This window comes from Ixodes scapularis, unplaced genomic scaffold, assembly GCF_016920785.2.
Source record: "Ixodes scapularis isolate PalLabHiFi unplaced genomic scaffold, ASM1692078v2 PGA_scaffold5__190_contigs__length_132052651, whole genome shotgun sequence".
NCBI lineage: Eukaryota > Metazoa > Arthropoda > Arachnida > Ixodida > Ixodidae > Ixodes > Ixodes scapularis.
This window is the reverse complement of record NW_024609880.1, coordinates 94,013,699-94,030,801: the sequence shown is the minus strand read 5'-3', so window position 1 is coordinate 94,030,801 and position 17,103 is coordinate 94,013,699. Positions and strand designations below refer to the sequence as shown.

Here is a 17,103-nt window from a genome sequence, read left to right as displayed (position 1 = left end):
GCCGTATATTTTTGAACAGGCTACCGTCAGAGGTTTAGAGTTTTAAAATAGCGTACGCAAAAGATATAGCGTCGTCGCTATGCGCGCCAATGAAAAGGGTCTTTCGGGCTCGGAATAAGCGCGGTGGCAATGACGCTATTTCTTTGAGTACGCGAAGTTTTAGCGGACGCTATTTGAACACACGCTATTGGCGCAGTTGGCATAAGAAACACGTGACTGGTCGACAATTATTTTCGATATCTTTATTTCACCAATAGGATGCCTGCAGCGCCTGCAGTACGTGAACGACGAAGTATCAGGATGAAGACAATTGCAATCCTATGGACATTCCTCGTCAAAGAAACGAGTACCGGAATGAAAACTTTCAAGTGAGCTGTCCGCCCGTTTTGAGACTGTTCGAGATTGGCTTTACTTTCTAAAAACTCAAGCGAGAATAGCTGTTTTTTGTTTGTTTTTTAAGAGAGATTTTTGTTGCGTTTTGTAGATAATAGGCAACAGCTGGACATCAATGAGACTGCATACTGATTTGATGTTGCAAGGAATCTTTTGGCAGGCTTACCACATTGTAGAGGCAGCGAGCCAAGTTGTACCATCAAGTGACTCTAATGGGCAATTCGAATATGTCCATAATCACTGCTCACTCTGCAATCAAAAGTGCGGCTCAATACTTAAGAATGCCCTGACGAAGTACACCAAAAAACTTATCCAAAATAATATTAAGATATACCCGTGTGCTGCGTTGAAAACAACGGGATGGCGAAACGAGACAATATTTCTTCCTGTTATTAATTTATTATACTCGCTCTCTTCGACGCCTGTCAGAGACATTTACGTCATACAAATTCGACTACTTGACAGTGTTATGGTGGTTGTCATCCCAGCATTTCTATTACTTCAAGTGTGACCACAAGAGTCTTCCTTAGTCAGCTCGCTATTTATTACAGTGTGATTTATGCTGACATTAAAAAGTATACCTATATAAAGTATTGAGGCTGATAGTTTTCAGAGTATTCAAAAATATATATCATAGCCGTACAGAGTTCAAACTGCACAATATTACAAGTGAACACTGAGCCTGTAGGAAAATGACCCCTAACTTCCGTAAAAACCACCTGTACTGTTAGCTGAGGACAGAAACCAAAACGTAGATGATATGGCCTGCCCCGTACACTCTTGAGTTCCTAGCCGCACTACGATTCAAAAATAACGTTCGTCGACAAAGATATTCCATAGCTGGGTTCGTCGTTTGTATCTGCTATGGCGCACAATGTTGAAACGATTCCGCCCTCACAGAGTACTTGATTTCCGCCTGAAGGCGTTATAGAAGTGTCACGTTGTCGTCTGCCGCAATCCTGGCGGTGTCACGGCAGCGTTGGTGGATGTGGCAGGCGCCTGTTCTGCTGCAGGTCGCTCTCCAGCGACATCCACGTTCACTCGTGCATTTTGCCCGTGATTTGTACACCAGCCGCCAGGATCGCAATATCCGACAACATGACCGCCAGCTTCTGTGACGTCATTCGTTTTCACTTCAGAACCACTTTTGATGTATGCGGAAGATTAGGACGCTAAGCACGCCAGTCGAATACGCGTTCCAGGCTAATTATACTCCAATTCGAGGCAATCATACCCATCCTAGCTCAACCGTTTAATGAGCGCTTCACACTGCAGGCCAATCGAGCAAGATAAAAGTGAACAAGGTACTCAGGAAAACCAGCCCTTGTACCTGACACCCCTCATTGAGGCCTGCCGTCTGGATGAAGCCAAGTCTCTGAGTCGCGTGGGATCCTTGGGGGATGTGGAGGACGTGCCGAGCTACGCGGGTTTCCTCACCGTCCAACCGGACATGGGCAGCAACATGTTCTTCTGGTTCTTTCCAGCAAAGGTATCCGGATGTCCTGCCAGCATACAAAGTTTTCTTGTCTATAGCGTACCGGAAAATGCATAATACCGTCCCCACATTCCAATAAATGAGCAAATTAAAAACAAAAACAAAAATTGAGAACAACCTTGCAAAGCGCGATTGACTGCGGCAGCTGTTACGTCGTGCCCTGCGATGTGCATTAGGGTATTTGATTTGGGAGCTTTGCTTTTAGTAAAATAGTTATAAATGCGGTGCGTAAAAGCCTGCCGCTGGCTCTTGTGCGAGATAGTTGGGGTCCTGTGCACTTTGCTCTTCTCGTGCCGCTGCGGCCCTTTGCCTACTCTTCTCCGCCAAAACGTCCTAGATAAGAAAGCCAGACGTGCGAGGTTAAACTGGGTGACGGTAAACATACGAGGTGCTATCGTGATTCGTAAGGCAGAGAGTGTGGTCTTTGATCCATGCTGCACTACCTCGAGGCTGACAAAACCAGCGTAGTGGAGCTAAAAAGGGGAGGGGGGGGATTGCACATTGAAGTATGAGCACACCCTCGCAGCCTCAGTCTCGACTCTCGAGGTAGCGCAGCATGTATCAAAGACCACACGCTCCCGTGTTCCCGCGCATACTGTTCGCGATAGTACCACCACAACGGCGAGCTTGCGGAACACGATACTTCGTAAGGGGCTCCTCGCAATCCAAGAGCGGGAACAGCTGAGGGTGCTACACGCATCCTCGAAAGAAGCACGGCCCCCTAAAACTACTCATTAAGGTAGTGGTTCTAAAATAGAGGTCCGCGGAGCTTTTGGGGTCCCTGAAGGGGTATCCACACGAAGGAGAACTCCGCGGACGGATGTCGTGACGTCAACATCCCGGGAAACTCCGTCCCCGGCTCCGCCGCGTGCACTCGCGGAGCTTTCGTGCTGTCAGCACAAAGCCTCCGCGCCTCCGCCACGGAGGAGAACGCGCCGCGAGGCGTCAAAAAGGGATGACGTATGCCTCACGTGATGCACGATCCGCGGAGGAACGTGGCGGATTTCTCCTTCGTGTGGATACCCCTTGAATGCCTTCTTAAAGGGGTCATGAAACGCTTTTCCAACTTTTTCCTGTTTCGCTTTCCTCCTCAACTCATAAATCGCGCATTCCACCAAACAGTTCAAGAAGACGAAAAGGGGGAGTCCCCTCTTGCTCGCACTCTCGTTTGTGTAATCCGGACGCATCCCATTCTCCCCCTAGAAGATTAGCCCGTCGCTCAAAATTCAGACAAAAGTTGCTTTCCCCACCCCGTTCATTCCGAAGCTGACAGTGCTGTGGAAGCTACGTGCTCGTTGGGCCAGCCACACTTGCCACCTGAGCGTGGCAAATGTGGCTGCAGAGAATGAAGTCAGGTGATGAAAGGGAGGCGGCTGATTGGTCCGGCAAGCGCGTAGCATCCACCACAATGTCAGCTTAGGGGTGAAGGGAATAAGTGAGGTCCGGTTGCGTGTGACGTCAGTTTGGACCCGATGACACGCTTTTGGGACCGCGGATGTATCACAGTGAAAAGGCAGAGAGGTTGCGAAGGGGAGGAGGTACGAAATAGTCCGCTCTGTTTTCAAATTTTCGCACTAAAAGTCAGGCTTTTGACTTTCTACCTTTTTTCTTTTGGTCCACTGAACGATGTGCTATTAGTAAAATCCCAATCTAAACTGCTTTATCCCAACCCAAAAATCGTTTCATGGGCCCTTTAAGGGGTATCCACACGAAGGAGAACTCCGCGGACGGATGTCGTGACGTCAACATCCCGAGAAACTCCGCCCCCGCTCCGCCGCGTGCACTTGCGGAGCTTTCGTGCTGTCAGCACAAAGCCCGCGGCGGAGCCGGGGACGGAGTTTCCCGGGATGTTGACGTCACGACATCCGTCCGCGGAGTTCTCCTTCGTGTGGATACCCTTTATGGGGTATCCACACGAAGGAGAACTCCGCGGACGGATGTCGTGACGTCAACAACCCGGGACATTCCGTCCCCGGCTCCGCCGCGTGCACCTGCGGAGCTTTCGTGCTGACACGTGAAGCCCCCGCGCCTCCGCCACGGAGGAGAACGGCGGTGCGGGGCGTCAAAAAGGGATGACGTATGTCGCACGTGATGCGCGCTCCGCGGAGGAAAGTGACGGATTTCTCCTTCGTGTGGATACCCCTTTATGGGGTATCCACACGAAGGAGAACTCCGCGGACGGATGTCGTGACGTCAACAACCCGGGACATTCCGTCCCCGGCTCCGCCGCGTGCACCTGCGGAGCTTTCGTGCTGACACGTGAAGCCCCCGCGCCTCCGCCACGGAGGAGAACGGCGGTGCGGGGCGTCAAAAAGGGATGACGTATGTCGCACGTGATGCGCGCTCCGCGGAGGAAAGTGACAGAGTTCTCCTTCGTGTGGATACCCCTTATGGGGTATCCACACGAAGGAGAACTCCGCGGACGGATGTCGTGACGTCAACAACCCGGGACATTCCGTCCCCGGCTCCGCCGCGTGCACCTGCGGAGCTTTCGTGCTGACACGTGAAGCCCCCGCGCCTCCGCCACGGAGGAGAACGGCGGTGCGGGGCGTCAAAAAGGGATGACGTATGTCGCACGTGATGCGCGCTCCGCGGAGGAAAGTGACGGATTTCTCCTTCGTGTGGATACCCCTTTATGGGGTATCCACACGAAGGAGAACTCCGCGGACGGATGTCGTGACGTCAACAACCCGGGACATTCCGTCCCCGGCTCCGCCGCGTGCACCTGCGGAGCTTTCGTGCTGACACGTGAAGCCCCCGCGCCTCCGCCACGGAGGAGAACGGCGGTGCGGGGCGTCAAAAAGGGATGACGTATGTCGCACGTGATGCGCGCTCCGCGGAGGAAAGTGACGGATTTCTCCTTCGTGAGGATACCCCTTTATGGGGTATCCACACGAAGGAGAACTCCGCGGACGGATGTCGTGACGTCAACAACCCGGGACATTCCGTCCCCGGCTCCGCCGCGTGCACCTGCGGAGCTTTCGTGCTGACACGTGAAGCCCCCGCGCCTCCGCCACGGAGGAGAACGGCGGTGCGGGGCGTCAAAAAGGGATGACGTATGTCGCACGTGATGCGCGCTCCGCGGAGGAAAGTGACAGAGTTCTCCTTCGTGTGGATACCCCTTATGGGGTATCCACACGAAGGAGAACTCCGCGGACGGATGTCGTGACGTCAACAACCCGGGACATTCCGTCCCCGGCTCCGCCGCGTGCACCTGCGGAGCTTTCGTGCTGACACGTGAAGCCCCCGCGCCTCCGCCACGGAGGAGAACGGCGGTGCGGGGCGTCAAAAAGGGATGACGTATGTCGCACGTGATGCGCGCTCCGCGGAGGAAAGTGACGGATTTCTCCTTCGTGTGGATACCCCTTTATGGGGTATCCACACGAAGGAGAACTCCGCGGACGGATGTCGTGACGTCAACAACCCGGGACATTCCGTCCCCGGCTCCGCCGCGTGCACCTGCGGAGCTTTCGTGCTGACACGTGAAGCCCCCGCACCTCCGCCACGGAGGAGAACGGCGGTGCGGGGCGTCAAAAAGGGATGACGTATGTCTCACGTGATGCGCGCTCCGCGGAGGAAAGTGACGGATTTCTCCTTCGTGTGGATACCCCTTTATGGGGTATCCACACGAAGGAGAACTCCGCGGACGGATGTCGTGACGTCAACAACCCGGGACATTCCGTCCCCGGCTCCGCCGCGTGCACCTGCGGAGCTTTCGTGCTGACACGTGAAGCCCCCGCGCCTCCGCCACGGAGGAGAACGGCGGTGCGGGGCGTCAAAAAGGGATGACGTATGTCTCACGTGATGCGCGCTCCGCGGAGGAAAGTGACGGATTTCTCCTTCGTGTGGATACCCCTTTATGGGGTATCCACACGAAGGAGAACTCCGCGGACGGATGTCGTGACGTCAACAACCCGGGACATTCCGTCCCCGGCTCCGCCGCGTGCACCTGCGGAGCTTTCGTGCTGACACGTGAAGCCCCCGCGCCTCCGCCACGGAGGAGAACGGCGGTGCGGGGCGTCAAAAAGGGATGACGTATGTCTCACGTGATGCGCGCTCCGCGGAGGAAAGTGACGGATTTCTCCTTCGTGTGGATACCCCTTTATGGGGTATCCACACGAAGGAGAACTCCGCGGACGGATGTCGTGACGTCAACAACCCGGGACATTCCGTCCCCGGCTCCGCCGCGTGCACCTGCGGAGCTTTCGTGCTGACACGTGAAGCCCCCGCGCCTCCGCCACGGAGGAGAACGGCGGTGCGGGGCGTCAAAAAGGGATGACGTATGTCTCACGTGATGCGCGCTCCGCGGAGGAAAGTGACGGATTTCTCCTTCGTGTGGATACCCCTTTATGGGGTATCCACACGAAGGAGAACTCCGCGGACGGATGTCGTGACGTCAACAACCCGGGACATTTCGTCTCCGGCTCCGCCGCGTGCACCTGCGGAGCTTTCGTGCTGACACGTGAAGCCCCCGCGCCTCCGCCACGGAGGAGAACGGCGGTGCGGGGCGTCAAAAAGGGATGACGTATGTCTCACGTGATGCGCGCTCCGCGGAGGAAAGTGACGGATTTCTCCTTCGTGTGGATACCCCTTTATGGGGTATCCACACGAAGGAGAAATCCACCTCTTTCCTCCGCGGAGCGCGGATTACGTGAGACATACGTCATCCCTTTTGGCGCCTCGCGGCGCCGTTCTCCTCCGTGGCGGAGGCGCGGAGGCTTCGTGCTGTTAGCACGAAAGTTCCGCAGGCGCACGCGGCGGAGCGTGCGACGGAGTTTCCCGGGATGTTGACGTCACGACATCCGTCCGCGGAGTTCTCCTTCGTGTGGATACCCCTTTAAAGGGCCACTCCACCGATTTTTTCATTGTCTCCGATTTGCTTGAAATTTTGCTAAACTAACCAACAAACATCGCGAAAATAGTATCCCAAATATTAGGTCAAAATATTGTTTTTTCGCGAAGTTATTAAATTTACAGTTTTGGTCCTCACCGTGTTTTTCAAGCTCGAAGCCTCTACTGGCAACAATGAAAAAGTGACGTCAGTGGAAGGCAGGGGTTCACTCTTTGGGCTGTAGATTTCGTTTTAAACTGATTCGAAGCAGTTTCATGGTGTCAAATGAATGCTTGGGAAGCTCGCTGCAGTACCCGCGCTCCAGCACGGAACAAATGATTGGCATATTCTATTTCTTGGCTGCTTGCTCGACTGGCAAGCCTGCCTGCCACTGACGTCACGGCCCTGAAAAGCGCGCGTATATTTGAATGTTGGTTTTTGCATCATTTTCATTTGCCGATTTCGCAATAACTATTATGAATTTCGCGATTCTAAATAGCATACCGGAGAGAGTAAAGGCCGGGGAGTCAGAAAATATAGTTAGTTGAGGTAGCTCAAAAAATCGGTGGAGTACCCCTTTAAGGCCTGTTCCCACATGCAGCGGAGCGCTACAAGCATAGCGCTTACCTCGCGCTAAGCGCGTGTTGATGGGAGCGTTCACCAGCTTTGTATCGCACTGTCAAAACTGTTGCTCCTGGCAGACGATAAGTAGCTGACGGCACGTGAGGAGCGCTACATCAGCGCTTCGCTGCATGTGAGAACCGGCCTTTAGGGTCCACGGAGCCCTCTATCGTCAGTTGAGTCGAGCAATTTAACTTTTTCTGCCCACATTAACTAAATAGACCAAACCACGTGCACAGACTGAGTAGTGTTAGTTATTTTCTGTATCAGAGCATCAAAGTTGGTTTGCATGCATTTCGTTTTTTCATCCAACACTTTTTCGTTGTCATCGCCTATACCCCTGTTCTTTTCGGTGGTTGGCGTCCCCCATCACTTTCACGTGTAGGGCGCCGAGCGCCAAGAAGAGAAGAAGAGGAGCGCAAGGTTGGGGAGCGCGCGACACTGGACAGAGCGTGCAGCACGGCCGACGATCTCGGTGGGGTACCAAAGCAACGCCTCCGAACATATCGCTCATACCGTTAGATATTGCAAAGTGTAAATAGTGTAAATAAATGTGTAGGACCTACACTTGGTCCCTACATATTTGGTGACCCGATACGCACGCATTCTTCCGCGTTTTCGCCCCCCTCGTACGAGACATGGCCACTGGACGACCCAGCGGAGAAGTCGGTGCGGTTCGTCTTCGACTCCCGCCGTTTTGGCCATCTGACTCCCTCCTATGGTTCGCTCAAGTGGAGGCCCAGTTTTCCGCAGCCAAGATCACGGGACAACTGACGAAATTCCACCAAGTCATTGCACTTTTGTCACCAGAAGTCGCAACAGGGGTCCGGGACCTGATTCTCACGCCACCACATCAGAACCCGTACGACACCCTCAAAGCGGAACTGGTAAGAAGAACCTCCATTTCCGAACAACGAAGACTACAGCAACTGCTGACCACAGAAGAACTTGGCGATAAAACGCCATCCCAAATGCTTCGACGCCTCCAGCAACTGCTTGGTGACTCTCCTACGACATTTGACCCTTCGCTTCTTCGAGAGCTTTTTCTACAGCGGCTACCGGCGACTGTCAGGATGGTGCTGGCACCAACAACGAACATCACCATCGAAGCTTTGGCACAGCTCGCGGACAGAGTCGTTGAGGTAGCCTCACCGGCTATATCAACGGTTGCTACAGACTCTCTGGCTGTTAACAGGTCGCAGCAAGAGAACAGTGACAAGAAAACCTCTGGTCACAGATGTCATCGAGGACATGCGTATGCAGATCAACCAGTTGACAACGCAAGTGGCCGCACTCATGACCGCTGCTCCATCTAGATCCCACCAGCGTTCAAGGTCTCGTTCTTCACAGTTCGGCCGTTCTCCACCACGACCCGGATCCCCTCCACCAGGTATCTGCTGGTACCACTGGAAGTTTGGGAACAAAGCACAAAAATGTCGAGCTCCATGTACAGCGTCGGAAAACGGCCAAGCGCGCCACTAGAGGCGGCTAGTCGGAGCGCTCACTCTACCTCCCGCCTGTTTTTTGTCACGGACAAAAACTCTAAACTTCGATTTCTGGTAGACACGGGTGCCGAAGTGAGCATTCTTCCCGCACCGCCCAGCATATCCCCCAGCAAGAGACAGGCATGCACGCTACAGGCAGCCAACAAGACACCTATTCCAACTTATGGCGAATCTTCCCTCACCCTCGACATAGGGCTTCGCCAAACCTTCCGTTGGATATTTCTCGTCGCGGCTGTCTCTTACCCGATACTTGGCGCAGACTTCCTTCGTCACTACGATCTCCTGGTAGACATGCTTCACCTTCGCCTAATAGATGACACCACTCGCTTGACTGTACAAGGCATTGAAATGAAGTCGCTACTTCTTCCACCGATCATCCCTGATCCTCCTCTTTCACCTTGCGACCACCTTCTCAAGGAATTCAAGTGCCTCACATGTCCGAACAACTTCTCCCGACCCCTGCCACATGACGTAACCCACCATATTGTAACGACGGGTGCTCCCACCTATGCTCGACCACGACGACTTGCTCCAGAACGTCTGAAGATCGCCAAGGCAGAGTTCGAACACATGCTGGAATTGGGCATCATTCGTCCTTCTTCTAGTCCATGGGCCTCGCCTCTGCATATGGTACCTAAAAAGAATCCCGGAGACTGGAGACCTTGCGGCGACTACCGTGCCCTAAACAACGCCACAATACCAGACAGGTATCCGATACCACACATCCAGGACTTTTCACTATCCCTTCACGGCTCAACCATTTTTTCGAAGATAGATCTCGTTAAGGCCTACCACCAGATACCGGTAGAACCTGCCGATGTTGCTAAGACGGCCATCACGACACCGTTTGGGCTGTTTGAGTACCTTCGAATGCCCTTCGGACTCAGAAATGCAGAACCTTCCAAAGGTTCATCGACACCGTCCTCAGAGGATGGCCTTTCTGCTTTGCATATGTCGATGATCTCCTAATCTTCAGTCGAAACGAGACTGAACACATCCAACATCTGCGACTACTTTTCCAGTGCCTCGCCGATTATGGTGTTAACATCAACAAAGAGAAATGCCAACTCGGGACATCACGTCTAGAATTCCTAGGCCACGAAGTGGATCAGTACGGCGTACGGCCCCTTCCAACAAAAGTGCTGGCGATAACGAATTTCCCAACACCCACAACCATCCGCCACCTTCGTGAGTTCCTCGGACTGGTGAACTTCTATCGGCGATTTGTTCCCCAGAGCGCTGCGATTCTGTTGCCCCTCACTTCTCTGCTGAAAGGCACCAAGACACCCTCGTCTCCTGTGCAGTGGACACCGATCGCCGAACAAGCTTTTAGCCGAGCGAAGCTGGAACTCGCAAAGGCGACGCTTCTGTCACATCCCCAGCACAACGCTCCAACTAACATCATGGTAGACGCCTCCGACGTCGCCGCAGGAGCTGTCTTGCAACAACTAATCGGCACTGTCTGGAAGCCAATTGCTTTCTTTTCAAGACAACTGACGTCGGCGGAACAACGTTACAGCACTTTCGGGCGCGAGCTCCTAGCAATATACACTGCAATCCGCCATTTTCGAAATTTTCTCCAAGGAACACAGTTCTTCGTTCTAACAGACCACAAGCCCCTCACGTATGCTCTGCAAAATGGCACAGACGCTCACTCACCTCGCGAGACACGGCACTTGGCTTATATTGCCGAATATACAGCCGACATCCGCCATGTCAAAGGCATCAACAACTCTGTTGCTGACGCTTTGTCACGGAGCACTCCAATTTCCTGCGGACTGGGTTTCCCTCCTGCTGTCGACTATGATGCAATAAGCGTTGCCCAGCAACAGGACCAAGAGCTTAAACATCTACGTGAATTTCCTGGTCGGCTTGCCTTCGAGGAGATTACTTTATCTTCATCCACCACAGGAGTAGTCTGCGACGTCTCGACCGGAACACCAAGACGATTCATACCTGCTAACTTTCGCAGGCAAGTTTTTGACTCCGTACACGGTTTATCTCATCCCGGTATTCGTGCCACTCAACACCTAATAACTGAACGCTTCCTCTGGCCCGGAATCAATAAAGATGTCCGAAGCTGGACTCGAACCTGCATTCACTGCCAAAAATCAAAGGTCCAACGTCACACTTCTGCGCCGCTACAGGCATTTCCAACCACGAAAAAGCGCTTCGACCACATCCACATCGATATAGTGGGACCCCTGCCACTATCTGAGGGTTATCGGTATCTTCTTACATGCATAGATCGGTTCACCCGCTGGCCAGAGGCATTTCCCATTCAAGATATCCAAGCAGACACCGTAGCACGCACTTTCGTTCAAGGATGGGTGTCCCGATTCGGCATCCCATCTACTCTCACAACGGACCGGGGACATCAATTTGAATCCGCGCTCTTCCGACAACTTCTATCACTCTTGGGAACAAAACGAATACGAACGACCGCCTACCACCCTTCCGCAAATGGTCTCGTCGAACGTTTTCATCGCTCATTGAAAGTAGCGCTGATGGCACAATCCAACCCAAATAGCTGGAACACAAGCTTACCGATCGTCCTCCTCGGACTTCGGACTGCTTTGAAACGAGACCTCGGCTACAGTCTAGCCGAGTTGGTATATGGCTCTACCCCTCGCCTACCCGGAGAATTTTTCACATCTGGTATGGAAGAGCCCGCTCCTGATCCTATGGCATATGCCAATCAGCTGCGAACGATAATGCGAAATCTCCGACCCACATCACCCCGTAAGCAAGCACGAGCTCCAGTATACGTATCTAACGACCTTGACACGTGCAGCCACGTATTTCTACGCAGGGACGGCTCTAAAAGATCGCTTCAACAACCACACACCGGCCCGCATAAGGTACTTACAAGAGAAGCCAAGACTTTTACAATTGACTACAATGGACGCCAAGAAACCGTTTCCATTGACCGCCTAAAACCCGCTCATCAGGAACCGCTTGGTAATCCAAACCATGCCCTTCAGACTTCCACCATTCCCGCTCGACCAACCACGGATCTCACCTGCCTCACCTCACACCGGTTCCCTCGACCTGATCAGAACCATACAGAACACCTCCAATGCACACAAGCACCTCAAGAATTCAACAGACCCAGCTCTGCTTATTCTGAAAACAACCGCAGAGACTGCGGTCAGCTTGGATCAAGACTATCAAACTCTCCGTCACACACGACAACCATTATTCGCCGCAACCAAACAAACACAGGCGATTCTCTCCAAGCTCCAACTCGCCAAGTGACGGGGTGTTTACCGTTATCGTACGGTCATGCTAGTAACGCGGGAGAGAGAGAGGGGAGGGAGAGTATTGTAGGGCGCCGAGCGCCAAGAAGAGAAGAAGAGGAGCGCAAGGTCGGGGAGCGCGCGACACTGGACAGAGCGTGCAGCACGGCCGACGATCTCGGTGGGGTACCAAAGCAACGCCTCCCAACATATCGCTCATACCGTTAGATATTACAAAGTGTAAATAGTGTAAATAAATGTGTAGGACCTACACTTGGTCCCTACACACGGATTCAAAAGCGATCCCCGAAAAATCAGGGGTTGAAAACCACTGCATTAAAGCATACGCCTTACACAATCAACTCCTGAATAAGCTTAGATTTGTTTTGACTATTCTGATATATCCGGAAAACAGACTAGTGTTTTCACGAGGTCATAATGAACGCATAACGAACGCACGACACATTCTGTGGCTTCCGTGTTTTTCAGAATGATCAAGTGTTTGTCGGATGGGGGAGAATATCTATAGTACTACCGTGTTTGAAACAAGCACTACGTTGTCTTTGCAGGAAAGCCCGGAGTGTGCTCCCGTAATCCTCTGGCTAGCAGGTGGTCCCGGTAGTTCTGGAATGTTCGGTATCTTCACGGAACATGGCCCATTCGTCCTCACCGACAGTGGTATTCCTAAACTTCGGGAATCCACCTGGACCACAAATTTCTCGGTGCTCTACGTCGACAACCCAGTGGGCACAGGGTTCAGCTTCACCGGGAAGGACCAGGGCTACGCGAGGGACCAAACGGACGTCAGCCGGGATATGCTTGAAGCCCTGCAGCAGTTCTTCACACTGTTCCATGAACTCGCTCGCAATGAGTTTTATGTTACCGGGGAATCTTTTGGCGGTAAGACGTCGTATTCTATCAAATTATCTTGTGTGCAGAAAGTACACAGGAAAACGGTTCAGAGCAAATATTCTATAAATTAAATAATACCGCAACGATATAATAACAGAGTTTAGATGGAAAGTCAGTCGGCAAACAGTAACCCGGTCTATCGCAAAGCAGTTTGTAATATTTGGAAAACAACGTCATTCAGCAGTCCCGTAATCGTCTTCACCATAAAACAATAACCGATAATTTATATAGCCATTGTTTATTACGAATAATGTCGCAAGTGAATTTCTTAGTTTTACTTTGGCACTTGTCAGTGTTAAGAAGTTTCTTATTAATTTCATTATCGAATCTGTGGCAGAGTATGAACCTACTAAAGTCGAAACTACTCTATCATGATGCTAATTTCCAAATCTACGGACTCCGTGAGCTCGTTTTCGCGTTTTTGTTTGTTGTCTAACTGCCACAGCCTCAAGCTATGTTGTGTGCTGTCTGTTGTTGGCTTAACTCGGCAGGTTGTGGAGTTGGAGTTGGAGTTGGAGTGGGAGTGGGAGTGGGAGTGGGAGTGGGAGTGGGAGTGGGAGTGGGAGTGGGAGTGGGAGTGGGAGTGGGAGTTGGAGTTGGAGTTGGAGTTGTGTTGCGTTTTGTCGGCTTAACTTGGCAAACGAATATGAAAAGCACTCACACTTTTTAAGTAGACGAATTTCCAGTCGGAACTTGTACAGTGTTTAAGCTTGGAAGGAATCTTTTTTCTTCATGCCTTACTCACTTATCAGTTTGATTCCTCTTCGTTTATCCTGTCTATTCCAATCAGGAAAATATGTTCCAGCAGTTGCATACGCTATTCACACGGCCGTCTAGCCCAGAGTTCGAATCAACCTCAAGGGCATCGCCATCGGTAACGGTCTCGTCGATCTGGAATCCATGCTGGACTATGCGGACTACCTCTACCAGATTGGCCTTGCGGACTGCAGCGAAGCTGCAATATTTCGCCAGTGGTGCGACAAAGCCAAGTACTACATCAAACACGAACGCTACTCCGACGCTGCCAACGTATACGATTCTATTATTTTATGTGATTTCAATACGACATGCTACCTACAACAAGTTACCGGTTTCGACAATCATTTTAATTACTTGTATGCCAAGTTGCCCCTAGAACTGTACTACTTTGTAGAGTTTGTACAAACTCCTGTAGTTCGAGACGCGATCCACGTTGGAAACCTTTCCTTTTACGAGGGATCACTGGTCGTAGCGTCGCACCTGTTTGAGGACGTAGCGAAGTCCGTGAAGCCTTGTCTTACTGCCTTGATGGGGACGTACAAAGTGCTAATATACAACGGTCAATTGGACGTCATCGTCCCGTACCCGCTCACAGACAACATGATCTCAACCATTTCGTGGTCTGGCGCGAAGACATTCGGCAGCGCACCGCGGAAAATTTGGTTGTCTTCAAATGGGCAGGATGTCGCCGGCTACGTCAAACAGACGGAAAATTTTTTGCAAGTTTTCGTGAGAAGTGCAGGACACTTTGTTCCTCACGATCAACCGGAAGTGGCCTTGGACATGATTACGAGGTTTATTCGTGGAAATTCCTTTGCCTGTGACTGTTTGTCAAATAGTACCATCCCCGATGTCAAATAAATAAAATCTTCATCCAGTTCAAGACTAAACTTGAATGTGAGCAGACGCGCGCTCGAAATAATCTGAGCAGCAGATAAAACTCGCATGAAACAGTACAAACCGCTCAACAATACCGAAGCACGCGCGAAACTTCTAGAAGTTGGTAGAAAGAACCAAGGTGTAGGCTGCCCTTCTCTGGGTAGCCTGAGAAAGGCAGCTTACACTTCGTTAAGAGAACGGTCTCAGTCCCTCGAAGCAACGTGGACTGTCGTTCTGATAGTCGGTGTGACAATCATAAAAGTGGCGTGCGTGTACATGTGTTTCTGTGTGGGGGGGTTAGAAGGAGGGGCAGGTCTAGGCGAATACGACTGAAGCCTGTATGCATACAGGAAACGGCCTCCTTTGAAGGCCGGAGCTCCTTACCTTTGAACGAACATGATGGTGAATGAATGCGAGAGTGCAAAATCTAGAAATAAAAGAGTGCGTACAGAAGAGGAGGAGTGAGTGGGGGGAGGGGGTGCAAATGCCTTTAGAGGGCATCGGAGGCTACAACCCGATCGCCTCAATAAAACAACGCCAGAAGCAAATGCCATGGCACTCAGCATACTTCTTTGGACGTGTTTTTCGCGGCTAATCCCGTCAGATACAGCAAATGCACAGAGACAATGCGCGTTTGGTCGGTGTGTTTGCGTTTGCGTGTCTTGTCTTTCAACCGTGCTCTGACTAACGAATAAACCAAGTGTAGCAATGACGCCTACTGTCTCGGAACCAGACTTGTGACTAACGTGCACTACAAGCAATGCGTTCCTTGTATCGAGCTAAGGCTAATTCGCACAGCCCCGTTTTTTTTTTTTTGTTTTTTTTTTTTTTGTTTTTTTTTACGTTACGTCACGAAAGCTAAAGCCACAAATCATCGGGACATCTGTACTTCATATCAAGCATGGCTACCAGTTCAAGGAGACAGCCTGGCATGCGACACTCGAGACACGAATGTTTCGGTGACTTATATGTAGCGTAAGAAAACTTAAGAAAACGGTGCTGTATGCACCGTTTTCTTAAGTTTTCTTACCTTGAGGTGCTGTATGCACCTCAAGGTAACAACTCCGTTACGTTTTGAGAGCGAAAGAACATGTAACCTATTTTTCTACATTTGGTGTAACGTGTAATATTATTTAATCACATTTTATTTTATTTTTTGGGGGGGACACGTGCACAACACAGGTTACTTCATTTTATTTTCACTCCAGCTTTCACGGCGAAAAAGCGCCAGATAGACAATACAAATATGGGCACAGTGTGTTACCGCATAGCCACATTTATTTCCCACCTTAATCTCAGCTTGCAGTAAACTAAATGAATAAATAAATAAATGTTTCACACAAGACCTTTCACAACGAGCTCTCTTGATTTGAGTCATCGGGGTCATGGAGGAGGAAACGAAGTATGGGGAAAAAAATAACCTCCCCCGCCCCCCTTTTCTACCGGACTAGAATACATCTTAATAATATAATCTTATAGGTATGTGTTAGGGACGACTGATAACTTTTACATCAAGAAAAAACAACCCGGTGGCACCACGACGACGCAGCATGAGTCGGCAACACAACTACACAAGGTTCGACTTTGATAGGTCAGTTGCCTACCCTGTGCTACCAGGCCTGTTGCCTTGCTGCCTGTCTGCTTGCCTTGCTCCCCTGGCAAGCTCACCATATGCTGCAGAGAACGGGGCTACCTTTGTGGCCATATTGACCGGCGCGCACAATGCCAACATGCTCTGTGCACGTGTTCAGCAAGAACCTCAAAGTAGGTCAACCTCGCATCATCTGTCTGCTGGTGGGAGCCGACCCGTCAGCCCCTACCCGCAGAACTCCGTTTATGGAATGCTTTTTGGTGGTTACAATCAATTTCAGGCCCATCCGCTTATTTATATACTTTCAGAAGTGCGTGATATGAAAGACTAAAGAAGCTAAGAGTGTACAGGCCTTCAATATGCCGTCGGCAGGAATTCAGAGATTTGCGGTGGATATAAGAGACGTGCGATAGGCAGACGTTTATTGCAGATGTCATTGTCTCACCAGACGGATATTGAGGGCGCCTGGCACATAAAGTACATGAACTTTAAAATATCAAAATGAAGGCTTTTGCAATCTTATGGGTATTTCTCGTCAAAGAATCGTCCACCGGGATGAACCCTTTCAAGTGAGTTGCAAGCTAGTTTTAAGCATGTTTGTGACTGACTATACCTCAAGCAACCCCTTCTGAAAAATATTTGGTCTTGTTTATAAAATTTTAAGAACTATACTTGCTCCCATCGGAGGGCAGTAAGACCGCTCAGAACACCATATAACTGAGACCGCATACAGTTGTGACGATGCGAGAATTCTCTTTGTAGACTTACTACGTCATAGACGTAGAGAACCAGACTCATCTCTTAATAACACCTCTGATGAACAATTCTAATATGTCTCTCATCGCTGCTCACTATGGGGAACTCGACAGAACAGCACA

At 51.0% G+C, this 17,103-nt stretch overlaps 1 pseudogene; it reads left to right on the top strand.

The window, feature by feature from the left end:
• The first annotated feature begins 204 nt into the window (after positions 1-204).
• LOC120837939 lies at positions 205-15,108 on the top strand (annotated as a pseudogene).
• Positions 15,109-17,103: the final 1,995 nt, after the last annotated feature.